The 26,649-nt window shown below is 55.5% G+C and overlaps 4 non-coding genes and 4 pseudogenes across 4 annotated transcripts; all 8 read left to right on the top strand.

Annotated features, from left to right (window-relative positions):
• The first annotated feature begins 281 nt into the window (after positions 1-281).
• On the top strand, positions 282-474 carry LOC139697245 (U2 spliceosomal RNA). Its single transcript, XR_011702733.1, has one exon. It is a non-coding gene; the product is annotated as a U2 spliceosomal RNA (small nuclear RNA).
• A 1,511-nt stretch (positions 475-1,985) lies between these two features.
• LOC139697244 (U2 spliceosomal RNA) lies at positions 1,986-2,178 on the top strand. The gene has a single exon (XR_011702732.1). It is a non-coding gene; the product is annotated as a U2 spliceosomal RNA (small nuclear RNA).
• Positions 2,179-3,689: 1,511 nt separating this feature from the next.
• On the top strand, positions 3,690-3,823 carry LOC139697264 (U2 spliceosomal RNA; annotated as a pseudogene).
• Positions 3,824-9,076: 5,253 nt separating this feature from the next.
• On the top strand, positions 9,077-9,270 carry LOC139697254 (U2 spliceosomal RNA). The gene has a single exon (XR_011702742.1). It is a non-coding gene; the product is annotated as a U2 spliceosomal RNA (small nuclear RNA).
• A 1,511-nt stretch (positions 9,271-10,781) lies between these two features.
• Positions 10,782-10,887, top strand: LOC139697256 (U2 spliceosomal RNA; annotated as a pseudogene).
• A 5,548-nt stretch (positions 10,888-16,435) lies between these two features.
• LOC139697266 (U2 spliceosomal RNA) lies at positions 16,436-16,544 on the top strand (annotated as a pseudogene).
• Positions 16,545-21,582: 5,038 nt separating this feature from the next.
• On the top strand, positions 21,583-21,776 carry LOC139697252 (U2 spliceosomal RNA). The gene has a single exon (XR_011702740.1). It is a non-coding gene; the product is annotated as a U2 spliceosomal RNA (small nuclear RNA).
• Positions 21,777-23,287: 1,511 nt separating this feature from the next.
• Positions 23,288-23,421, top strand: LOC139697262 (U2 spliceosomal RNA; annotated as a pseudogene).
• The last annotated feature ends 3,228 nt before the right edge of the window (positions 23,422-26,649 follow it).

The raw sequence follows: 26,649 nt of genomic DNA, 5'->3' as shown, positions 1-26,649 counted from the left end.
GAGATGGCACGACCTAGCGAAGGACTCCGCGTTGCAATTTACTGTCTCGCCTCCGGACTCCGGGGACGCAATTGCTCCGGCCGTCCTGCCCCCCGCGCCCCCCCAAAACTTTTCTTGCTGCAGGAAAACAAGGAAGCCTTCGGAAACACCCCCGCAGGACCCTACGCGAATTCTCCCCGACCAATGCCACCCCGCGGCGCCTACGCCAATCCTGCGCCCTCCGCCCCAAGTGCTCCGGGGTCGTCCCTACACATGTAAATATTGCAGAAAAGGGCTCCCTTATCGCTTCTCGGCCTTATGGCTAAGATCAAAGTGTAGTATCTGTTCTTATCAGCTTAATATCTGATACGTCCCGCATTGCGGGACCAGAATATTAATCTGATTTTTGGACATTGGCGGGGTACCCGGAGTTTACTCCATCCCTGCCGCGGGTTGGCCCGGCATTGCAGTACCGTCGGGATCGGCCCATCATTAAAAAGGTCCACTTAAAAGCTGATGAGAACAGATTGAAGCTTAAATTGATCCGCGAAAATTATTTATTTTCGCACTTGCAAATTTCAGGCGATCCGGCTGGAAAAATATTCGCGAAATTGCATTTTCGCGGAGAGAAGCGATTTTATTCCATGCGAGCGGAGCAAAAGTAATGTAATCCAAATTGAAGCAGCACAACGAAGTATTAAAAGGAATGAATTATTAAAAGGAGAGAAACTTGGGAAGAAAAAAAATCCCATCTGAAGAGAGTCGTCGTCACTTTAAAGTGTAAGTGTAACAATAAATACAATTTTGTGAAAATAATGCAATTATTTTTTCTGCTTTCAATGCAACGTCAACAACAACAACGTCTTGTCTCCTCAGTATTCCATCATTGGAGACGACGACAACTGTTGAAGAGAGGCGCCGGATCACGTTTCAAACTTTGGCGTGTGACGCCCCTTCCTTCCAGCTGTTTACCTCCCCCCCGAAGAGATGGCGCGCGCGCGCTCCCGGCAAGGAGCGTCATTCAAGACGACCCGACGCGAATCGACTCGCGGAAATAGGCGAGTTCCACTCTTTTACCTTAGTTTTTGAACACCAATCTTTCCACAGAATTTATGCGAAGATAATTCTTGTAAAAGGAGTGTGTGTTTGATGAAAAAAAATTGAACGGAAAAGAAACTCAATACATCGGAGGAAACGACCGATCGCGAGCACTCGGGAAAAATTGGAAAAATGTTTGCAAAAAAATTTTCAGAAATTTTTTGCGAATTTCGCGGAAATCGATGCCCATTTCCGCGATTTTTTCGAGAAAATGGAAAATATAAACAATGGAGAAATCTGGTTTTCCATCTTGTGTAATTGAAAGCGCCACTTTTTTACAGCCTTTTCGATTCCTATTCTCCGATTTGAAGAAAACCCTAATTTGTTTATATTTGAAGAAACCCTAATTTATGTATTTATTTATTTATAAGGAAAGCGTATTTTTACTAATGACGATTAATGCAAAGTAAGTGAACAGCACACGATTTTAAATCTCTACCACACAGGAAGTGAAGTGAAGAGGAAGCCCGTTTTTCGAAAAACTGTCGACCACTGAATACTGGCGAAAAGGGCCCTTTATTACCGCCCTGGATGCCCCCCTCCATTTTCGGAATGTTTGAAAATTGCGCCCGACCTTTCCCGGGAAGCGGGGAGAGAGCTTGCAATACGTCTCGTGTGTCGCTCACAGAGATGGCACGACCTAGCGAAGGACTCCGCGTTGCAATTTACTGTCTCGCCTCCGGACTCCGGGGACGCAATTGCTCCGGCCGTCCTGCCCCCCGCGCCCCCCCAAAACTTTTCTTGCTGCAGGAAAACAAGGAAGCCTTCGGAAACACCCCCGCAGGACCCTACGCGAATTCTCCCCGACCAATGCCACCCCGCGGCGCCTACGCCAATCCTGCGCCCTCCGCCCCAAGTGCTCCGGGGTCGTCCCTACACATGTAAATATTGCAGAAAAGGGCTCCCTTATCGCTTCTCGGCCTTATGGCTAAGATCAAAGTGTAGTATCTGTTCTTATCAGCTTAATATCTGATACGTCCCGCATTGCGGGACCAGAATATTAATCTGATTTTTGGACATTGGCGGGGTACCCGGAGTTTACTCCATCCCTGCCGCGGGTTGGCCCGGCATTGCAGTACCGTCGGGATCGGCCCATCATTAAAAAGGTCCACTTAAAAGCTGATGAGAACAGATTGAAGCTTAAATTGATCCGCGAAAATTATTTATTTTCGCACTTGCAAATTTCAGGCGATCCGGCTGGAAAAATATTCGCGAAATTGCATTTTCGCGGAGAGAAGCGATTTTATTCCATGCGAGCGGAGCAAAAGTAATGTAATCCAAATTGAAGCAGCACAACGAAGTATTAAAAGGAATGAATTATTAAAAGGAGAGAAACTTGGGAAGAAAAAAAATCCCATCTGAAGAGAGTCGTCGTCACTTTAAAGTGTAAGTGTAACAATAAATACAATTTTGTGAAAATAATGCAATTATTTTTTCTGCTTTCAATGCAACGTCAACAACAACAACGTCTTGTCTCCTCAGTATTCCATCATTGGAGACGACGACAACTGTTGAAGAGAGGCGCCGGATCACGTTTCAAACTTTGGCGTGTGACGCCCCTTCCTTCCAGCTGTTTACCTCCCCCCCGAAGAGATGGCGCGCGCGCGCTCCCGGCAAGGAGCGTCATTCAAGACGACCCGACGCGAATCGACTCGCGGAAATAGGCGAGTTCCACTCTTTTACCTTAGTTTTTGAACACCAATCTTTCCACAGAATTTATGCGAAGATAATTCTTGTAAAAGGAGTGTGTGTTTGATGAAAAAAAATTGAACGGAAAAGAAACTCAATACATCGGAGGAAACGACCGATCGCGAGCACTCGGGAAAAATTGGAAAAATGTTTGCAAAAAAATTTTCAGAAATTTTTTGCGAATTTCGCGGAAATCGATGCCCATTTCCGCGATTTTTTCGAGAAAATGGAAAATATAAACAATGGAGAAATCTGGTTTTCCATCTTGTGTAATTGAAAGCGCCACTTTTTTACAGCCTTTTCGATTCCTATTCTCCGATTTGAAGAAAACCCTAATTTGTTTATATTTGAAGAAACCCTAATTTATGTATTTATTTATTTATAAGGAAAGCGTATTTTTACTAATGACGATTAATGCAAAGTAAGTGAACAGCACACGATTTTAAATCTCTACCACACAGGAAGTGAAGTGAAGAGGAAGCCCGTTTTTCGAAAAACTGTCGACCACTGAATACTGGCGAAAAGGGCCCTTTATTACCGCCCTGGATGCCCCCCTCCATTTTCGGAATGTTTGAAAATTGCGCCCGACCTTTCCCGGGAAGCGGGGAGAGAGCTTGCAATACGTCTCGTGTGTCGCTCACAGAGATGGCACGACCTAGCGAAGGACTCCGCGTTGCAATTTACTGTCTCGCCTCCGGACTCCGGGGACGCAATTGCTCCGGCCGTCCTGCCCCCCGCGCCCCCCCAAAACTTTTCTTGCTGCAGGAAAACAAGGAAGCCTTCGGAAACACCCCCGCAGGACCCTACGCGAATTCTCCCCGACCAATGCCACCCCGCGGCGCCTACGCCAATCCTGCGCCCTCCGCCCCAAGTGCTCCGGGGTCGTCCCTACACATGTAAATATTGCAGAAAAGGGCTCCCTTATCGCTTCTCGGCCTTATGGCTAAGATCAAAGTGTAGTATCTGTTCTTATCAGCTTAATCCCCTTAACTTTCTTCTTTTTCGCCCGCCAAATTCAAATTTTTAAATGAACAGATCTACCGCTTTTGGACCTTTCTAGCCTCTCTGAGGAATCCCGGACGGGCCCCGACCAACGGTAAGCCCCCCGGGACACTCCCAGAGGGAAGGGGCAACAGGACACTAGGCGCCTGCTCTGCCCAGTAGCCCCTCTTTCGACCCCCGATGGCCCCACGGTCCATTGCCTCTTCAAGGCGGACCGTGGGACCCACCGCCCCCTCAGGGCTCCCCGGTCGCTCACGGACCGTTCCCCACGCCCACTTGGGGTGATAACCTCCCCGGGCTCGACGCCGGGCCCCTAAGGCCCGGCGCAGGCCCCCGCCCCCGGTGCACCGCCGGGTCCCTTCAGGACCGGTAGGCTGAGCACCGGACGTTCCCCGGCCCCCGGTGCACTGCCAGGTCCCCTCCGGACCGGTAGCTTGAGCACCGAGGCCCCCGGACCCCCTCAGGGCCCCCGGGAGCACCCTCCGTCGATCCCGTACGGATCGGCGCAGAGCGGGTGATTTGAACGGCGCGCGGTTTCCTTTTCGGCCGCGACGCCGGTCAAGCGACCGTTCGGCGCGCTTCACGCCCGATCGGTTCGATTGACCCCCTCCCCCCCGTCCGGTATTTGTGGAAGACTTCATCTTCCACAAAACCGTCATTTCAAAACCCCGGTAAATTCAAATTTCCTCCCGATCCCACCCATACGGGCCGAGAAGCGGGTTGAGCGCCTTCAGCGCCATCCCTCGGCGGCCGCCTGGACTTCATTCAGGTGGACGCCACGCGCTTAATTTAAATTTGTATTTTTGAAAATTTTCGTTCCGCAGTCCCTCAGACCGCGGAAAAGCCCTCCGTCGCCCCCCTTGGCCTTCAGCATTTATATCTTTTGAATTTTTTTGTGTCCTTAAAAGGACAATTTTCAAAACAACGTACCACGGTCCTTCAGGCCGTGGAATATCGTCCGCCAGGCCCCGTTTGTGCCATGACTTAACGCCCTCCCATGCCCCCACGTCCTCCCCGTAAAAACGGGGGGGCGGGGGCCGTTAGAAAAGCACCATCGCGTGCTAGTTCCTCCGCCCCCCCCTCCTCCTCTCGCACTCCGCGGAGGAGGAAAGTCGAGGCGTCAGAGCCCGACTCCTCCCCTCCCCATACACCACCGGACGGCGCGTCCGAAAGCGCTTCGGCGCGTAGGACGCGTCGCCCGCGGAAAATCATACACTATGGCTCCCCCGTTTCTTCTTCTTCTTCTTCTCCATCCGGCGTCCGAAAGCCTTCCCTTGAGACCTTCTCCCCGCTCTCGGACGTCACCTATTCTCCCCCCAAGTCCCGTTCTTCTTCCCCTCTCTCCCTCGACGACTTCACGACGCCTCCGGATTCTTCTTCGTCCAGACGTCCGGCGCTGGATTCTCCCCCCCCGATTCCCCCGACTGCCCCCGCCCCCCAAACGACTGACAGGGTCCCGGCGCTTCTCCTGACCGGCACCGCGGTGTCGGCCAGGAGAATCGACAATCAACTTGTGGTTTACTTTCCCGTGGCGGACACGTTAACCTGCACCGAGGTGGGATGCAGCATGTCCTTCCGCGCTACGGAGTGGACGGCGATGCGGAGAAGTCTCGTCCGGCACCTGATGGAGCAGCACGGCCACCGACTCACGTCGGTGAACGCCTGCTCCATCTGCGGTGGGACTATCGGCCGCAAGCCGTCCACTCATCCCTGCCTCAAAGGGGGGATACGTAAGGCTGCGGACGGACGTGTTGCACTCTCGCATCGGTGCGGGGCATGCGATTTCGCATGCGCTACCCGTCGCGGGCTTGCGAACCACATGGTGACCCACAAGAGACCTCCCCCCTTGATTGCCCCCCTTCAGGAGGCAATCGAGGAGACAGTTAGATGCACGACGCCGCCCAACGTGACCGAGGCGCAACCCTCCGATCCAGACGCAGCAGCAGACGCTCCGGCCGAAGACCTGGCGCCGGGGCAGCCTCCTGAAGTCGGTGACCTTAACGACACCGGGTCACCGCCGCCTGTGGACGCAGCAACATCGCCGCCGCCAGCTCCAGACGCAGCAGAAGGAGCACCACGACAGGTCGAGCCACCGATACAGCAGAAGGAGAAGCTGTGGCTCGACCGACTGGCCAGCACATCCGGCCAGTCATGGGAGGAGTTCGAGGTCGTGGTGCAGGATCTGGTGGCCACCACCCAGGCGGAGAGGAAGAGGGAGGCGAAACCTGCGGACGGAGGGGAAGCTCCTCGGCCACGAAACGTCGTGCACAGACAACCACCAAGACGCAGACAAGTAGCTGACTACGACGCGAAAAAGGCGTCGGACATACAGAAACTCTTCAGGAGTCATCCCAGGAGGGCAGTGGAGAGCATCCTGTCCGATAAGTCACCCTATTGCGACATTCCCGCGGAGGAGGTGGAAAAGCATTTCCGCCAAGTCTACGGGAATGTCGGGATGGGGGGCTTGGAGGACGAGGGTGACGACTCGGTCTACCGTCGCACGACGGAGACCGAGAAGAAACTGCTCCTCGAAAGGATCACTCCTGAGGAAGTGACGAGACGCATGTCTAGAACCAAGAACACCGCCCCGGGCCCCGATGGCCTCACCTACGGCGACCTGAGGGCGGTCGATAGACATGGACGAATTCTCTCTTTTATCTTCAACAGATGCCTGAAGGAGGCCAGGACACCGGCCGCGTGGAAGACCTCTCGGACTGTCCTCCTGCACAAAGGGGGGGACCGCCAGGACATCGGCAACTGGAGGCCCATAGCGCTTGGCAACACCATCGCCAAGCTGTACGCCGGGGTGCTTGCTGACCGCATACTATCTTGGGCGGTCAGCGGGAAGAAGATGCACCCGGCTCAAAAGGGCTTCCGGGAGTTCGAGGGGTGCCACGAGCACAATTTCACCCTTCAGGCAGCTGTTGACGAAATGAGACGCAGACGTTCCCGAATCGCACTGGCTTGGCTTGACCTACGGAACGCGTTCGGGTCCATCCCGCACCAACACCTCCAGAACACCCTGAGGAGGATGGACTTGCCTGAGGAGATGAGGAGGACCGTGGAGGAGTTGCAGAAGGGCTCCACGGTCGTGAAGACGACCAGCGGCGACACCGGCGTCATCGACATCTGCGCCGGTGTCAAGCAGGGGTGCCCGTTATCACCGACCATTTTCAACTTGGGAATGGAGCCGGTGATACGGGCGGTCGCTGGTGAGGCAGGCAAGTCCGGAGTCGTCGTCCAGGGGCAAAACATCGCCATCCTGGCCTACGCGGACGACTTGGTGCTGGTGGCCCGGGACCAGGAGCACCTGCAGCGCCTGCTGAACATCGCGGGAGAAGAGGCGACCGCTGCAGGTCTACAGTTCAAGCCAAGCAAGTGCGCAACGCTGGACCTCAACTTTGCAGCAAACCAGCCCGTGCAGCCGTCCCAACTCACCATCCAGGGGGCGGCCATTTCCAGCCTGAAGGACGGCGAAGCGTACCGGTACCTCGGGGTCCCGTTCGGGTTCCACGTGGACCAGACCCCCGAGGAGGACCTGGTGCGCTTGGGCGAGGACGTCAAGAAGATCGACGAGTCACTCCTCGCCCCGTGGCAGAAGATCGCCGCGACCAACATCTTCCTTCTGCCCAGGCTGGAATTCATCTTGCGGGCTGGTAATGTTAAAAAGAAAAACTTGACCGACATCGACAAGAGGCTGAAGGCCTGCGCAAAGGGCTGGCTCCATTTGCCCAAAAGGGCATCGCCTGAGATGGTCTTCATTGGCCATCAACACGGCGGCGCAGGTCTTCTCCCTCTTTCCGACTTGACTGACATATTGACCATCGTGCAGGGATATCGACTCCTCCATTCCCGTGACCCCAACGTGAGAGTGCTCGCCTGGGGTCGCCTGAAGGAGGTAGTGCGGAGGAAGCTGAGGAGACCGCCAACCACCGGTGATCTCGCAGAGTACCTTAGTGGTAGTCTGCGGGATGACTTTGGAAGGGAAAGCGGCGACTTCAGTTCCCTCTTCACGCAGGTTCGCTCCGCGTCACGCCGTATCGCCGCGCGCATAGGCTTGAGCTGGAGATGGTCGGACGAGCTAAGGGAGATGCAGATTTCGTTCCGGGACATGAATGACGGGGCTGAAGACCGCCCCCCCTTCATCAGGGTTCCTCCGAAGGCCGTAAGGCAACTGACGGGTGCCCTGAAGATCGCGGTGCGGCGCTACTACCTGAACAAGGTAAGCGCCAAGCCCGATCAAGGGAAAGTCATTCGTGCCTCGGCGAAATCTGAAGCCTCCAATCACTTCCTGGCAGGAGGGAGATACACCAGGTTTTGTGATTGGAGGTTCATCTTTAGGGCTCGGCTCGATCTGCTCCCGCTCAATGCCTGTCGCCGTTGGGAAACCAACGGGGACAAGCGGTGTCGGCGATGTGGCTACGCGGAGGAGACCCTGCCCCACGTCGTTAATCACTGCACGATGCACTCAAGGACGTGGCAGCATAGACATAATGCTGTCCAAGACCGACTACACAGGGCTCTGATTGGACGCCGGGGAAAAGGTGACGATGAAATCAGAGTCAACAAACAAGTACCTGGCACTGACTCGACTCTTAGACCAGACCTGGTTATAACTAACCAGGCCGACAAGACTGTGACATTGATCGACGTAGCAGTACCGTTCGAGAACAACGAGGGAGCTCTGCTGGCAGCCAGGACCGCGAAGGAGGAGAAGTACGCCGCCCTGGCAGAGACCATCCGCCAGCAGGGATACCGGTCATCGGTCGCCGCCATCGTCGTGGGAAGCCTGGGGACGTGGGACTCGCAGAACGACCCCGTCCTGAAGTCCCTGGGCCTACCTCGACGATTCTGCACCACCATGCGGCGACTGATGGTCAGCGACGTCATCCGCTGGACCCGGGACTGCTACGTCGAACACATCACGGGACATAGACAGTATGAAGACGGCTCCGGAGGCTGAAAAGGAAAGGACAAAAGTGAAGTCGTGTAAAATCATTTCCCCCCCTCTTTCCATACTTCTTCATTGTAAAACCTTTCTCTGTCCCCTTTCTCTTTTATTTACTCTATGAGCCATAGTGTATGAATGGCCACGCCGTGGTGTATAAACGGCCCCCCCCAAAAGTGTAAACCCTCCCCGTGAGAGACTTAAACATATAAAACATTTTATAAAAAAAAACACTCGTGCGAGAAGCCTATATTATTATAATATTTCCCCAAAATAAAGGGGCAAAAAGACTTGTTCCCCGGCTCCCTCATTTGGAGGGAGCCGGTCATGTATAAATTATATATTAATTATAAGTTGCTTAAAACTCTGTATGAAAGAATTTTCAAATAAACATTTTAAATCTGTTCTTATCAGCTTAATATCTGATACGTCCCGCATTGCGGGACCAGAATATTAATCTGATTTTTGGACATTGGCGGGGTACCCGGAGTTTACTCCATCCCTGCCGCGGGTTGGCCCGGCATTGCAGTACCGTCGGGATCGGCCCATCATTAAAAAGGTCCACTTAAAAGCTGATGAGAACAGATTGAAGCTTAAATTGATCCGCGAAAATTATTTATTTTCGCACTTGCAAATTTCAGGCGATCCGGCTGGAAAAATATTCGCGAAATTGCATTTTCGCGGAGAGAAGCGATTTTATTCCATGCGAGCGGAGCAAAAGTAATGTAATCCAAATTGAAGCAGCACAACGAAGTATTAAAAGGAATGAATTATTAAAAGGAGAGAAACTTGGGAAGAAAAAAAATCCCATCTGAAGAGAGTCGTCGTCACTTTAAAGTGTAAGTGTAACAATAAATACAATTTTGTGAAAATAATGCAATTATTTTTTCTGCTTTCAATGCAACGTCAACAACAACAACGTCTTGTCTCCTCAGTATTCCATCATTGGAGACGACGACAACTGTTGAAGAGAGGCGCCGGATCACGTTTCAAACTTTGGCGTGTGACGCCCCTTCCTTCCAGCTGTTTACCTCCCCCCCGAAGAGATGGCGCGCGCGCGCTCCCGGCAAGGAGCGTCATTCAAGACGACCCGACGCGAATCGACTCGCGGAAATAGGCGAGTTCCACTCTTTTACCTTAGTTTTTGAACACCAATCTTTCCACAGAATTTATGCGAAGATAATTCTTGTAAAAGGAGTGTGTGTTTGATGAAAAAAAATTGAACGGAAAAGAAACTCAATACATCGGAGGAAACGACCGATCGCGAGCACTCGGGAAAAATTGGAAAAATGTTTGCAAAAAAATTTTCAGAAATTTTTTGCGAATTTCGCGGAAATCGATGCCCATTTCCGCGATTTTTTCGAGAAAATGGAAAATATAAACAATGGAGAAATCTGGTTTTCCATCTTGTGTAATTGAAAGCGCCACTTTTTTACAGCCTTTTCGATTCCTATTCTCCGATTTGAAGAAAACCCTAATTTGTTTATATTTGAAGAAACCCTAATTTATGTATTTATTTATTTATAAGGAAAGCGTATTTTTACTAATGACGATTAATGCAAAGTAAGTGAACAGCACACGATTTTAAATCTCTACCACACAGGAAGTGAAGTGAAGAGGAAGCCCGTTTTTCGAAAAACTGTCGACCACTGAATACTGGCGAAAAGGGCCCTTTATTACCGCCCTGGATGCCCCCCTCCATTTTCGGAATGTTTGAAAATTGCGCCCGACCTTTCCCGGGAAGCGGGGAGAGAGCTTGCAATACGTCTCGTGTGTCGCTCACAGAGATGGCACGACCTAGCGAAGGACTCCGCGTTGCAATTTACTGTCTCGCCTCCGGACTCCGGGGACGCAATTGCTCCGGCCGTCCTGCCCCCCGCGCCCCCCCAAAACTTTTCTTGCTGCAGGAAAACAAGGAAGCCTTCGGAAACACCCCCGCAGGACCCTACGCGAATTCTCCCCGACCAATGCCACCCCGCGGCGCCTACGCCAATCCTGCGCCCTCCGCCCCAAGTGCTCCGGGGTCGTCCCTACACATGTAAATATTGCAGAAAAGGGCTCCCTTATCGCTTCTCGGCCTTATGGCTAAGATCAAAGTGTAGTATCTGTTCTTATCAGCTTAATTTCCTTTGATTTGTATTTTTTAACGTAAATTTTCCTCCCGATCTTTTTCATGAACAGCTACACTTTCGTTTCCGTGCCTCTCTGAAGAGTCCCGGATGGGCCCCCACCAGTGGTAAGCCCCCCGGGATACTCTCAGAGAGAAGGGGTAACAGGACACTAGGCGCCTGCTCTGCTCACTTCCCCTCTTTCTCCCCCCCCCTCCCCCAATGGCCCCACGGTCCATTGCCTCCTCAAGGCGGGCCGTGGGACCCAATGCCCCTTCTGGGCTCCCCGGATCCACTACGGATCATCCGAATCGCCCCTTCTGGGCGAATATCCCCCGGGCTGGCACCGGATCCTTCAGATCCGACGCCGTATCAAAGCCCCCCTCCCCCGGGCGCACTGCCGGATCCCTTCTGGACCGGCAGCCTAAGCACCGGGTTTCCCCCGTCCCCTGGTGCACTGCCGGGTCCCTTCTGGACCGGTAGTTTGAGCACCAAGCCGCCCCCGACCCCTGGTGCAGCGCCAGGCCTCTTCCAGGCCGGTGTAGTGTGCACCAGGTTTCCCTCGCTTCCCCCGATCCGCGGGCGCGTCACGCCCGATCGGTGGTGAATAATTTAATTCTCCCCCCTCCTCCCCGGCCCCCTCAGGGCACCAGGGGACGCCCTCCGTCGAGTCCCGTAAGGACCGACGCAGAGCGGGCGATTCAAACGGCGCGCGCTTCGCCAAGACCCGTTTTTTCCGCTTTTCCCGCCATCCCGTTGGTAAATTCACGCTCGGCGCGCCTCACGCCCGACGGAATTACCACTCATTCCTCCCCTGATCGCAATACTCGGTGAAAGACGTCATCTTTCACAGTTGCGACAGGAAAACTCCCTAAAACATTCAAATCTCCTCCCGGTCCCGCCCAGAAGGGCCGAGAAGCGTGGTAGTGCGCCCTCAGCGCCAACCCTCGGCGGCCGCCTGAACTTTCTCCAGGCGGACGCCGCCGCGCATTTCAAAAGTTTGAAAATTGTAATTTTCTATTTCGCGGCCCTTCAGGCCGCGGAAAAGACCCCCCGTACCCCCGTTGTTACCTTTTGGCCATTGTTAATGTCCTTAGAAATTTTTATAGCCCTTAAAAGGACAATTTTTCCTTTTCCCGTCCTTAAAAGGACGATTTAATTAACGATTTAATTAAACTTCTTCCACGGTCCTTAAGACCGCGGAAGAGTGCCCCCCGGCCCCTCCCCATGCGCTAACAACCCCCAATGCCCCCACGTCCCCCCCGTAAAAACGGGGGGGCGGGGGCCGCGAAAAAAGCCCCGGAAACACCGGGTGCCAAAACCTCCGCCCCCCCATCCTCCTCTCGTACTTTGCGAAGGAGGAGAGCCGAGGCATCAGCGCCCGGCTCCCCCACTACTCCCCCCGCCCCCCCTAGGCCACCCGGCGGCGCGCCCGAATGCGATTCGCCGCTAAGGACGCGCCGTCCCCGTCCATTTGTACGCTATGGCTCACCAGTGTATTCTAATGTATCTTCTCCTTCTTCTTCTCCTTCTTGCGTCCGAAAGATCCCCTTAGAGACCTTTTCCCCCCTTTCTGACGTCACCTATTCCCCCCCTCACTCCCGCTCTTCCTCTCCTCCCTCCCCATCCCTCGACGACTTCACGACGCCCCCGGATTCATCCTCGGCCAGACGTCCAGCGCTGGTTCCTTCCCAGGACTCTCCCCAGACAGCCCCCGTCCCCCAGACGACTGACAGGGTCACGACGAGTCTCCTGACCGGCACCACGGTGTCGGCCAAGAGAGTCGATAATCAACTTGTGGTTTTCTTCCCCGTGGCGGATAGCTTAGGTTGCACCGAGCCCGGATGCCCCACGTCATTCCGAGCTTCTGCGTGGACGGCGACAAGGAGAAGCCTGCTGAGGCACCTCAAGGAGCAGCACGGCCTGACACTGACATCCGTCAACGCCTGCTCCATCTGCGGCAAGACTATCGGCCGCAAGCCATCCACGCACCCTTGCTTGAAGGGAGGTACCAGCAAGGAAGCGGAAGAACCTGAGGCATTCCGGTATCGGTGCGAACAATGCACCTTTGCATGTCCTACCCGCCGTGGATTAGCGAACCACAAGTCGACCCATAAAAGACCTCCCCCCTTGATTGTCCCCCTTCAGGAGGCAATCGAGGAGACTGCTAGATGCGCAACGCCGCCCAACGTGACCGAGGTGCAAATTTCCGTACCAAGAGCAGCTGAACCGGCCGAACACCCGGAGCCGGAACCGCCCCCCGTGATCGGTGACTTTGAGATCCCGTCACCGCCGCCTGGAAATGAAGAACATCCGCCACCAGCAGAAGCAGCAGAAGATCTGGCAGCACCACGACCTGTCGGGCCCACAGGAGGACCGAAGGAGAAACTGTGGCTCGACCGATTGGCCAATACATCCGGCCAATCATGGGAAGAATTCGAGGTCGTGGTAGAAGAACTGGTGGCCAGCATCCAGGCGGAGCGGAAAAAGGAGGCAAAGGAAGCAGACGGAAAGGAAGCACCTCGGCCGCGAAACGTTGCGCATAAACCACCGACCAGACGCAGACAAGTACCGGACTACGACGCCAAAAAGGCGTCGGACATACAAAAACTCTTCCGGAGCCACCCCAGAAGGGCAGTTGAAAGCATCCTTTCTGAGAAGTCTCCCTATTGCGATATACCCGCGGAGGAGGTGGAAAAGCATTTCCGCCAAATCTACGGGGTTGTCGGGATTGGGGGCTTCGAAGATACGGATGATGAATCGGTCTACCGTCGAACAACGGAGACCGAGAAGAAACTGCTCCTCGAAAGGGTGACTCCTGAAGAGGTGACGAGACGCATGTCTAGGACGAAGAACACCGCTCCAGGCCCCGATGGCCTCACCTACGGCGACCTGAGGGCGGTCGATAGACATGGACTTATTCTTTCTGCAATCTTTGACAGGTGCCTGAAGGAGGCCAGAACACCGGCCTCGTGGAAGACCTCTCGAACCGTCCTCCTGCACAAAGGGGGGGACCGCCGGGACATCGGCAACTGGAGGCCCATTGCGCTTGGCAATACCATCGCCAAGCTATACGCCGGGGTGCTGGCTGACCGCATACTATCCTGGGCGGTCAGCGGGAAGAAGATGCACCCGGCTCAAAAGGGCTTCCGGGAGTTCGAGGGGTGCCACGAGCACAATTTCACCCTTCAGACAGCTGTCGACGAGGCAAGACGCAGACACTCCCACATCGCACTGGCTTGGCTTGACCTTCGAAACGCGTTCGGGTCCATTCCGCACCAGCACCTCCAGAAGACCTTAAGGAGGATGGACTTGCCTGAGGAGATGAGGAGGACCGTGGAGGAGCTGCAGAAGGGCTCCACGGTAGTGAAGACGTCCAGCGGCGACACCGGCGTCATTGACATCTGCGCCGGTGTCAAGCAGGGGTGCCCGTTATCGCCGACCATCTTCAATCTGGGGATGGAGCCGGTGATACGGGCGGTCGCTGGAGAAGCAGGCAAGTCCGGAGTCGTCGTCCAGGGGCAGGACATCGCCATCCTGGCATACGCCGACGACTTGGTGCTGGTGGCCCGAGACGAGGAGCACCTGCAGCGCCTGCTGACCATCGCAGGAGAGAAGGCAACAGCAGCAGGATTAGAATTCAAGCCAAGCAAGTGCGCCACGCTGGACCTAAATTTCTCTACGAACCAGCCCGTGCAGCCGTCCCAGCTAACCATCCAGGGATCGGCCATCTCCAGTCTGAAGGACGGCGAGGCGTACCGGTACCTCGGGGTCCCCTTCGGTTTCCACGTGGACCAGACGCCCGAGGAGGACCTGGTGCGCTTGGGCGAGGACGTCAGCAAGATCGACGAGTCTCTCCTCGCCCCGTGGCAGAAGATCGCCGCCACCAACATCTTCCTGCTGCCCAGACTGGAGTTCATCTTGCGGGCTGGTAACGTAAAGAAAAAATATCTGACTGACATTGACAAGAAGCTGAAGGCCTGCGCAAAGGGCTGGCTCCATTTGCCCAAAAGGGCATCGCCTGAGATGGTCTTCATTGGCCATCAACATGGCGGCGCAGGTCTTCTCCCTCTTTCTGACTTGACCGACATCTTGACCATTGTACAGGGTTATAGACTCCTCCATTCCCGTGACCCCAACGTGAGAGTGCTCGCCTGGGGTCGCCTGAGGGAGGTAGTGCGGAGGAAGCTGAGGAGGCCGCCAACCACCGGTGATCTCGCAGAGTACCTTAGCGGTAGTCTGCGGGATGACTTTGGAAGGGAAAGCGGTGACTTCAGCTCCCTCTTCACGCAGGTCCGTTCCGCGTCACGCCGTATCGCCGCGCGCATTGGATTGAGTTGGAGATGGTCGGACGAGCTAAAGGAGATGCAGATTTCGTTCCGCGACATGAATGACGGTTCAGAAGATCGACCACCTTTCATCAGGGTTCCCCCGAAGGCCGTGAGGCAACTGACGGGTGCCCTGAAGGTCGCGGTGCGGCGCTACTACCTGAACAAGGTAAGCGCCAAGCCCGACCAAGGTAAAGTCATTCGTGCCTCGGCGAAGTCTGAAGCCTCCAATCACTTCCTGGCAGGAGGGAGGTACACCAGGTTTTGTGATTGGAGGTTCATCTTCAGGGCTCGGCTCGACCTGCTCCCACTCAATGCCTGTCGCCGTTGGGAAACCAACGGGGACAAGCGGTGTCGGCGATGCGGCTACGCGGAAGAGACCCTGCCCCATGTCATTAACCACTGTACAATGCATTCAAGGACGTGGCAGCGTAGACATAACGCTGTCCAAGACCGACTCTACAAGGCTCTGATTGGACGCCGGGGAAAAGGTGACGATGAAATCAGAGTCAACAAACAAGTACCTGGCACCGACTCGACTCTTAGACCAGACCTGGTTATAACTAACCAGGCCGACAAGACTGTGACTCTGATCGACGTAGCGGTCCCATTCGAGAATACGGACGACGCACTGCTGGCAGCCAGGACCGCAAAGGAGGAGAAGTATGCCGCCCTGGCAGAGACCATCCGCCAGCAGGGAAGCAGAACATCGGTCGCCGCCATCGTCGTGGGAAGCCTGGGGACTTGGGACCCGAAGAACGATCCCGTCCTGAAATCCCTGGGCCTACCTCGACGATACTGCAACACCATGCGGCGGCTAATGGTGAGCGACGTCATCCGATGGTCGCGGGACTGCTACGTCGAGCACATCACGGGTCACCGACAATACGAGGACGGCTCCGGAGGCTGAAATAAAGACAAAAGTGAAGTCGTATTAAAATCATTTTCCCTTTTTTTTTCCTTTTTCCGTACTTCTTCTTTTGTAAAACCTTTTTCTGTCCCCTTTCTTTTATGAGCCATAGTGTATAAATGGACAAAATGCCGTAGTTTATAAACGGCTCCCCAAGTGTCACCCCCCCCTAAAGTGAAACCCCCCAAAATGTGAACATATTACCTGTACTATATAAAAAAAAAAAAAAACAAATGTGTGAGAAGCAGTATAACTATATAAACATTCCCTGAAAAAAAAAAAGGGCAAAGACTTGTTCCCCGGCTCCCTCACTTGGAGGGAGCCGGACTTGTATCAAATATACATATGTAAGTTGCTAATTGAATATTTTAAACTCTGTATTTAAAGAATTTTAAATAAACATTTTTATCTGTTCTTATCAGCTTAATATCTGATACGTCCCGCATTGCGGGACCAGAATATTAATCTTGAATTAATCCCCACGCCCACTTGGGGTGATAACCTCCCCGGGCTCGACGCCGGGCCCCTAAGGCCCGGCGCAGGCCCCCGCCCCCGGTGCACCGCCGGGTCCCTTCAGGACCGGTAGGCTGAGCACCGGACGTTCCCCGGCCCCCGGTGCACTGCCAGGTCCCCTCCGGACCGGTAGCTTGAGCACCGAGGCCCCCGGACCCCCTCAGGGCCCCCGGGAGCACCCTCCGTCGATCCCGTACGGATCGGCGCAGAGCGGGTGATTTGAACGGCGCGCGGTTTCCTTTTCGGCCGCGACGCCGGTCAAGCGACCGTTCGGCGCGCTTCACGCCCGATCGGTTCGATTGACCCCCTCCCCCCCGTCCGGTATTTGTGGAAGACTTCATCTTCCACAAAACCGTCATTTCAAAACCCCGGTAAATTCAAATTTCCTCCCGATCCCACCCATACGGGCCGAGAAGCGGGTTGAGCGCCTTCAGCGCCATCCCTCGGCGGCCGCCTGGACTTCATTCAGGTGGACGCCACGCGCTTAATTTAAATTTGTATTTTTGAAAATTTTCGTTCCGCAGTCCCTCAGACCGCGGAAAAGCCCTCCGTCGCCCCCCTTGGCCTTCAGCATTTATATCTTTTGAATTTTTTTGTGTCCTTAAAAGGACAATTTTCAAAACAACGTACCACGGTCCTTCAGGCCGTGGAATATCGTCCGCCAGGCCCCGTTTGTGCCATGACTTAACGCCCTCCCATGCCCCCACGTCCTCCCCGTAAAAACGGGGGGGCGGGGGCCGTTAGAAAAGCACCATCGCGTGCTAGTTCCTCCGCCCCCCCCTCCTCCTCTCGCACTCCGCGGAGGAGGAAAGTCGAGGCGTCAGAGCCCGACTCCTCCCCTCCCCATACACCACCGGACGGCGCGTCCGAAAGCGCTTCGGCGCGTAGGACGCGTCGCCCGCGGAAAATCATACACTATGGCTCCCCCGTTTCTTCTTCTTCTTCTTCTCCATCCGGCGTCCGAAAGCCTTCCCTTGAGACCTTCTCCCCGCTCTCGGACGTCACCTATTCTCCCCCCAAGTCCCGTTCTTCTTCCCCTCTCTCCCTCGACGACTTCACGACGCCTCCGGATTCTTCTTCGTCCAGACGTCCGGCGCTGGATTCTCCCCCCCCGATTCCCCCGACTGCCCCCGCCCCCCAAACGACTGACAGGGTCCCGGCGCTTCTCCTGACCGGCACCGCGGTGTCGGCCAGGAGAATCGACAATCAACTTGTGGTTTACTTTCCCGTGGCGGACACGTTAACCTGCACCGAGGTGGGATGCAGCATGTCCTTCCGCGCTACGGAGTGGACGGCGATGCGGAGAAGTCTCGTCCGGCACCTGATGGAGCAGCACGGCCACCGACTCACGTCGGTGAACGCCTGCTCCATCTGCGGTGGGACTATCGGCCGCAAGCCGTCCACTCATCCCTGCCTCAAAGGGGGGATACGTAAGGCTGCGGACGGACGTGTTGCACTCTCGCATCGGTGCGGGGCATGCGATTTCGCATGCGCTACCCGTCGCGGGCTTGCGAACCACATGGTGACCCACAAGAGACCTCCCCCCTTGATTGCCCCCCTTCAGGAGGCAATCGAGGAGACAGTTAGATGCACGACGCCGCCCAACGTGACCGAGGCGCAACCCTCCGATCCAGACGCAGCAGCAGACGCTCCGGCCGAAGACCTGGCGCCGGGGCAGCCTCCTGAAGTCGGTGACCTTAACGACACCGGGTCACCGCCGCCTGTGGACGCAGCAACATCGCCGCCGCCAGCTCCAGACGCAGCAGAAGGAGCACCACGACAGGTCGAGCCACCGATACAGCAGAAGGAGAAGCTGTGGCTCGACCGACTGGCCAGCACATCCGGCCAGTCATGGGAGGAGTTCGAGGTCGTGGTGCAGGATCTGGTGGCCACCACCCAGGCGGAGAGGAAGAGGGAGGCGAAACCTGCGGACGGAGGGGAAGCTCCTCGGCCACGAAACGTCGTGCACAGACAACCACCAAGACGCAGACAAGTAGCTGACTACGACGCGAAAAAGGCGTCGGACATACAGAAACTCTTCAGGAGTCATCCCAGGAGGGCAGTGGAGAGCATCCTGTCCGATAAGTCACCCTATTGCGACATTCCCGCGGAGGAGGTGGAAAAGCATTTCCGCCAAGTCTACGGGAATGTCGGGATGGGGGGCTTGGAGGACGAGGGTGACGACTCGGTCTACCGTCGCACGACGGAGACCGAGAAGAAACTGCTCCTCGAAAGGATCACTCCTGAGGAAGTGACGAGACGCATGTCTAGAACCAAGAACACCGCCCCGGGCCCCGATGGCCTCACCTACGGCGACCTGAGGGCGGTCGATAGACATGGACGAATTCTCTCTTTTATCTTCAACAGATGCCTGAAGGAGGCCAGGACACCGGCCGCGTGGAAGACCTCTCGGACTGTCCTCCTGCACAAAGGGGGGGACCGCCAGGACATCGGCAACTGGAGGCCCATAGCGCTTGGCAACACCATCGCCAAGCTGTACGCCGGGGTGCTTGCTGACCGCATACTATCTTGGGCGGTCAGCGGGAAGAAGATGCACCCGGCTCAAAAGGGCTTCCGGGAGTTCGAGGGGTGCCACGAGCACAATTTCACCCTTCAGGCAGCTGTTGACGAAATGAGACGCAGACGTTCCCGAATCGCACTGGCTTGGCTTGACCTACGGAACGCGTTCGGGTCCATCCCGCACCAACACCTCCAGAACACCCTGAGGAGGATGGACTTGCCTGAGGAGATGAGGAGGACCGTGGAGGAGTTGCAGAAGGGCTCCACGGTCGTGAAGACGACCAGCGGCGACACCGGCGTCATCGACATCTGCGCCGGTGTCAAGCAGGGGTGCCCGTTATCACCGACCATTTTCAACTTGGGAATGGAGCCGGTGATACGGGCGGTCGCTGGTGAGGCAGGCAAGTCCGGAGTCGTCGTCCAGGGGCAAAACATCGCCATCCTGGCCTACGCGGACGACTTGGTGCTGGTGGCCCGGGACCAGGAGCACCTGCAGCGCCTGCTGAACATCGCGGGAGAAGAGGCGACCGCTGCAGGTCTACAGTTCAAGCCAAGCAAGTGCGCAACGCTGGACCTCAACTTTGCAGCAAACCAGCCCGTGCAGCCGTCCCAACTCACCATCCAGGGGGCGGCCATTTCCAGCCTGAAGGACGGCGAAGCGTACCGGTACCTCGGGGTCCCGTTCGGGTTCCACGTGGACCAGACCCCCGAGGAGGACCTGGTGCGCTTGGGCGAGGACGTCAAGAAGATCGACGAGTCACTCCTCGCCCCGTGGCAGAAGATCGCCGCGACCAACATCTTCCTTCTGCCCAGGCTGGAATTCATCTTGCGGGCTGGTAATGTTAAAAAGAAAAACTTGACCGACATCGACAAGAGGCTGAAGGCCTGCGCAAAGGGCTGGCTCCATTTGCCCAAAAGGGCATCGCCTGAGATGGTCTTCATTGGCCATCAACACGGCGGCGCAGGTCTTCTCCCTCTTTCCGACTTGACTGACATATTGACCATCGTGCAGGGATATCGACTCCTCCATTCCCGTGACCCCAACGTGAGAGTGCTCGCCTGGGGTCGCCTGAAGGAGGTAGTGCGGAGGAAGCTGAGGAGACCGCCAACCACCGGTGATCTCGCAGAGTACCTTAGTGGTAGTCTGCGGGATGACTTTGGAAGGGAAAGCGGCGACTTCAGTTCCCTCTTCACGCAGGTTCGCTCCGCGTCACGCCGTATCGCCGCGCGCATAGGCTTGAGCTGGAGATGGTCGGACGAGCTAAGGGAGATGCAGATTTCGTTCCGGGACATGAATGACGGGGCTGAAGACCGCCCCCCCTTCATCAGGGTTCCTCCGAAGGCCGTAAGGCAACTGACGGGTGCCCTGAAGATCGCGGTGCGGCGCTACTACCTGAACAAGGTAAGCGCCAAGCCCGATCAAGGGAAAGTCATTCGTGCCTCGGCGAAATCTGAAGCCTCCAATCACTTCCTGGCAGGAGGGAGATACACCAGGTTTTGTGATTGGAGGTTCATCTTTAGGGCTCGGCTCGATCTGCTCCCGCTCAATGCCTGTCGCCGTTGGGAAACCAACGGGGACAAGCGGTGTCGGCGATGTGGCTACGCGGAGGAGACCCTGCCCCACGTCGTTAATCACTGCACGATGCACTCAAGGACGTGGCAGCATAGACATAATGCTGTCCAAGACCGACTACACAGGGCTCTGATTGGACGCCGGGGAAAAGGTGACGATGAAATCAGAGTCAACAAACAAGTACCTGGCACTGACTCGACTCTTAGACCAGACCTGGTTATAACTAACCAGGCCGACAAGACTGTGACATTGATCGACGTAGCAGTACCGTTCGAGAACAACGAGGGAGCTCTGCTGGCAGCCAGGACCGCGAAGGAGGAGAAGTACGCCGCCCTGGCAGAGACCATCCGCCAGCAGGGATACCGGTCATCGGTCGCCGCCATCGTCGTGGGAAGCCTGGGGACGTGGGACTCGCAGAACGACCCCGTCCTGAAGTCCCTGGGCCTACCTCGACGATTCTGCACCACCATGCGGCGACTGATGGTCAGCGACGTCATCCGCTGGACCCGGGACTGCTACGTCGAACACATCACGGGACATAGACAGTATGAAGACGGCTCCGGAGGCTGAAAAGGAAAGGACAAAAGTGAAGTCGTGTAAAATCATTTCCTCCCTCTTTCCATACTTCTTCATTGTAAAACCTTTCTCTGTCCCCTTTCTCTTTTATTTACTCTATGAGCCATAGTGTATGAATGGCCACGCCGTGGTGTATAAACGGCCCCCCCCAAAAGTGTAAACCCTCCCCGTGAGAGACTTAAACATATAAAACATTTTATAAAAAAAAACACTCGTGCGAGAAGCCTATATTATTATAATATTTCCCCAAAATAAAGGGGCAAAAAGACTTGTTCCCCGGCTCCCTCATTTGGAGGGAGCCGGTCATGTATAAATTATATATTAATTATAAGTTGCTTAAAACTCTGTATGAAAGAATTTTCAAATAAACATTTTAAATCTGTTCTTATCAGCTTAATATCTGATACGTCCCGCATTGCGGGACCAGAATATTAATCTGATTTTTGGACATTGGCGGGGTACCCGGAGTTTACTCCATCCCTGCCGCGGGTTGGCCCGGCATTGCAGTACCGTCGGGATCGGCCCATCATTAAAAAGGTCCACTTAAAAGCTGATGAGAACAGATTGAAGCTTAAATTGATCCGCGAAAATTATTTATTTTCGCACTTGCAAATTTCAGGCGATCCGGCTGGAAAAATATTCGCGAAATTGCATTTTCGCGGAGAGAAGCGATTTTATTCCATGCGAGCGGAGCAAAAGTAATGTAATCCAAATTGAAGCAGCACAACGAAGTATTAAAAGGAATGAATTATTAAAAGGAGAGAAACTTGGGAAGAAAAAAAATCCCATCTGAAGAGAGTCGTCGTCACTTTAAAGTGTAAGTGTAACAATAAATACAATTTTGTGAAAATAATGCAATTATTTTTTCTGCTTTCAATGCAACGTCAACAACAACAACGTCTTGTCTCCTCAGTATTCCATCATTGGAGACGACGACAACTGTTGAAGAGAGGCGCCGGATCACGTTTCAAACTTTGGCGTGTGACGCCCCTTCCTTCCAGCTGTTTACCTCCCCCCCGAAGAGATGGCGCGCGCGCGCTCCCGGCAAGGAGCGTCATTCAAGACGACCCGACGCGAATCGACTCGCGGAAATAGGCGAGTTCCACTCTTTTACCTTAGTTTTTGAACACCAATCTTTCCACAGAATTTATGCGAAGATAATTCTTGTAAAAGGAGTGTGTGTTTGATGAAAAAAAATTGAACGGAAAAGAAACTCAATACATCGGAGGAAACGACCGATCGCGAGCACTCGGGAAAAATTGGAAAAATGTTTGCAAAAAAATTTTCAGAAATTTTTTGCGAATTTCGCGGAAATCGATGCCCATTTCCGCGATTTTTTCGAGAAAATGGAAAATATAAACAATGGAGAAATCTGGTTTTCCATCTTGTGTAATTGAAAGCGCCACTTTTTTACAGCCTTTTCGATTCCTATTCTCCGATTTGAAGAAAACCCTAATTTGTTTATATTTGAAGAAACCCTAATTTATGTATTTATTTATTTATAAGGAAAGCGTATTTTTACTAATGACGATTAATGCAAAGTAAGTGAACAGCACACGATTTTAAATCTCTACCACACAGGAAGTGAAGTGAAGAGGAAGCCCGTTTTTCGAAAAACTGTCGACCACTGAATACTGGCGAAAAGGGCCCTTTATTACCGCCCTGGATGCCCCCCTCCATTTTCGGAATGTTTGAAAATTGCGCCCGACCTTTCCCGGGAAGCGGGGAGAGAGCTTGCAATACGTCTCGTGTGTCGCTCACAGAGATGGCACGACCTAGCGAAGGACTCCGCGTTGCAATTTACTGTCTCGCCTCCGGACTCCGGGGACGCAATTGCTCCGGCCGTCCTGCCCCCCGCGCCCCCCCAAAACTTTTCTTGCTGCAGGAAAACAAGGAAGCCTTCGGAAACACCCCCGCAGGACCCTACGCGAATTCTCCCCGACCAATGCCACCCCGCGGCGCCTACGCCAATCCTGCGCCCTCCGCCCCAAGTGCTCCGGGGTCGTCCCTACACATGTAAATATTGCAGAAAAGGGCTCCCTTATCGCTTCTCGGCCTTATGGCTAAGATCAAAGTGTAGTATCTGTTCTTATCAGCTTAATCCCCTTAACTTTCTTCTTTTTCGCCCGCCAAATTCAAATTTTTAAATGAACAGATCTACCGCTTTTGGACCTTTCTAGCCTCTCTGAGGAATCCCGGACGGGCCCCGACCAACGGTAAGCCCCCCGGGACACTCCCAGAGGGAAGGGGCAACAGGACACTAGGCGCCTGCTCTGCCCAGTAGCCCCTCTTTCGACCCCCGATGGCCCCACGGTCCATTGCCTCTTCAAGGCGGACCGTGGGACCCACCGCCCCCTCAGGGCTCCCCGGTCGCTCACGGACCGTTCCCCACGCCCACTTGGGGTGATAACCTCCCCGGGCTCGACGCCGGGCCCCTAAGGCCCGGCGCAGGCCCCCGCCCCCGGTGCACCGCCGGGTCCCTTCAGGACCGGTAGGCTGAGCACCGGACGTTCCCCGGCCCCCGGTGCACTGCCAGGTCCCCTCCGGACCGGTAGCTTGAGCACCGAGGCCCCCGGACCCCCTCAGGGCCCCCGGGAGCACCCTCCGTCGATCCCGTACGGATCGGCGCAGAGCGGGTGATTTGAACGGCGCGCGGTTTCCTTTTCGGCCGCGACGCCGGTCAAGCGACCGTTCGGCGCGCTTCACGCCCGATCGGTTCGATTGACCCCCTCCCCCCCGTCCGGTATTTGTGGAAGACTTCATCTTCCACAAAACCGTCATTTCAAAACCCCGGTAAATTCAAATTTCCTCCCGATCCCACCCATACGGGCCGAGAAGCGGGTTGAGCGCCTTCAGCGCCATCCCTCGGCGGCCGCCTGGACTTCATTCAGGTGGACGCCACGCGCTTAATTTAAATTTGTATTTTTGAAAATTTTCGTTCCGCAGTCCCTCAGACCGCGGAAAAGCCCTCCGTCGCCCCCCTTGGCCTTCAGCATTTATATCTTTTGAATTTTTTTGTGTCCTTAAAAGGACAATTTTCAAAACAACGTACCACGGTCCTTCAGGCCGTGGAATATCGTCCGCCAGGCCCCGTTTGTGCCATGACTTAACGCCCTCCCATGCCCCCACGTCCTCCCCGTAAAAACGGGGGGGCGGGGGCCGTTAGAAAAGCACCATCGCGTGCTAGTTCCTCCGCCCCCCCCTCCTCCTCTCGCACTCCGCGGAGGAGGAAAGTCGAGGCGTCAGAGCCCGACTCCTCCCCTCCCCATACACCACCGGACGGCGCGTCCGAAAGCGCTTCGGCGCGTAGGACGCGTCGCCCGCGGAAAATCATACACTATGGCTCCCCCGTTTCTTCTTCTTCTTCTTCTCCATCCGGCGTCCGAAAGCCTTCCCTTGAGACCTTCTCCCCGCTCTCGGACGTCACCTATTCTCCCCCCAAGTCCCGTTCTTCTTCCCCTCTCTCCCTCGACGACTTCACGACGCCTCCGGATTCTTCTTCGTCCAGACGTCCGGCGCTGGATTCTCCCCCCCCGATTCCCCCGACTGCCCCCGCCCCCCAAACGACTGACAGGGTCCCGGCGCTTCTCCTGACCGGCACCGCGGTGTCGGCCAGGAGAATCGACAATCAACTTGTGGTTTACTTTCCCGTGGCGGACACGTTAACCTGCACCGAGGTGGGATGCAGCATGTCCTTCCGCGCTACGGAGTGGACGGCGATGCGGAGAAGTCTCGTCCGGCACCTGATGGAGCAGCACGGCCACCGACTCACGTCGGTGAACGCCTGCTCCATCTGCGGTGGGACTATCGGCCGCAAGCCGTCCACTCATCCCTGCCTCAAAGGGGGGATACGTAAGGCTGCGGACGGACGTGTTGCACTCTCGCATCGGTGCGGGGCATGCGATTTCGCATGCGCTACCCGTCGCGGGCTTGCGAACCACATGGTGACCCACAAGAGACCTCCCCCCTTGATTGCCCCCCTTCAGGAGGCAATCGAGGAGACAGTTAGATGCACGACGCCGCCCAACGTGACCGAGGCGCAACCCTCCGATCCAGACGCAGCAGCAGACGCTCCGGCCGAAGACCTGGCGCCGGGGCAGCCTCCTGAAGTCGGTGACCTTAACGACACCGGGTCACCGCCGCCTGTGGACGCAGCAACATCGCCGCCGCCAGCTCCAGACGCAGCAGAAGGAGCACCACGACAGGTCGAGCCACCGATACAGCAGAAGGAGAAGCTGTGGCTCGACCGACTGGCCAGCACATCCGGCCAGTCATGGGAGGAGTTCGAGGTCGTGGTGCAGGATCTGGTGGCCACCACCCAGGCGGAGAGGAAGAGGGAGGCGAAACCTGCGGACGGAGGGGAAGCTCCTCGGCCACGAAACGTCGTGCACAGACAACCACCAAGACGCAGACAAGTAGCTGACTACGACGCGAAAAAGGCGTCGGACATACAGAAACTCTTCAGGAGTCATCCCAGGAGGGCAGTGGAGAGCATCCTGTCCGATAAGTCACCCTATTGCGACATTCCCGCGGAGGAGGTGGAAAAGCATTTCCGCCAAGTCTACGGGAATGTCGGGATGGGGGGCTTGGAGGACGAGGGTGACGACTCGGTCTACCGTCGCACGACGGAGACCGAGAAGAAACTGCTCCTCGAAAGGATCACTCCTGAGGAAGTGACGAGACGCATGTCTAGAACCAAGAACACCGCCCCGGGCCCCGATGGCCTCACCTACGGCGACCTGAGGGCGGTCGATAGACATGGACGAATTCTCTCTTTTATCTTCAACAGATGCCTGAAGGAGGCCAGGACACCGGCCGCGTGGAAGACCTCTCGGACTGTCCTCCTGCACAAAGGGGGGGACCGCCAGGACATCGGCAACTGGAGGCCCATAGCGCTTGGCAACACCATCGCCAAGCTGTACGCCGGGGTGCTTGCTGACCGCATACTATCTTGGGCGGTCAGCGGGAAGAAGATGCACCCGGCTCAAAAGGGCTTCCGGGAGTTCGAGGGGTGCCACGAGCACAATTTCACCCTTCAGGCAGCTGTTGACGAAATGAGACGCAGACGTTCCCGAATCGCACTGGCTTGGCTTGACCTACGGAACGCGTTCGGGTCCATCCCGCACCAACACCTCCAGAACACCCTGAGGAGGATGGACTTGCCTGAGGAGATGAGGAGGACCGTGGAGGAGTTGCAGAAGGGCTCCACGGTCGTGAAGACGACCAGCGGCGACACCGGCGTCATCGACATCTGCGCCGGTGTCAAGCAGGGGTGCCCGTTATCACCGACCATTTTCAACTTGGGAATGGAGCCGGTGATACGGGCGGTCGCTGGTGAGGCAGGCAAGTCCGGAGTCGTCGTCCAGGGGCAAAACATCGCCATCCTGGCCTACGCGGACGACTTG

The sequence above is a fragment of the Hetaerina americana genome, unplaced genomic scaffold, assembly GCF_022747635.1.
Source record: "Hetaerina americana unplaced genomic scaffold, ioHetAmer1.1.p SCAF_703, whole genome shotgun sequence".
Classification (NCBI taxonomy): domain Eukaryota; kingdom Metazoa; phylum Arthropoda; class Insecta; order Odonata; family Calopterygidae; genus Hetaerina; species Hetaerina americana.
Note: the sequence above shows the minus strand (reverse complement) of the source record. Positions and strands in the feature narration are given on the sequence as shown.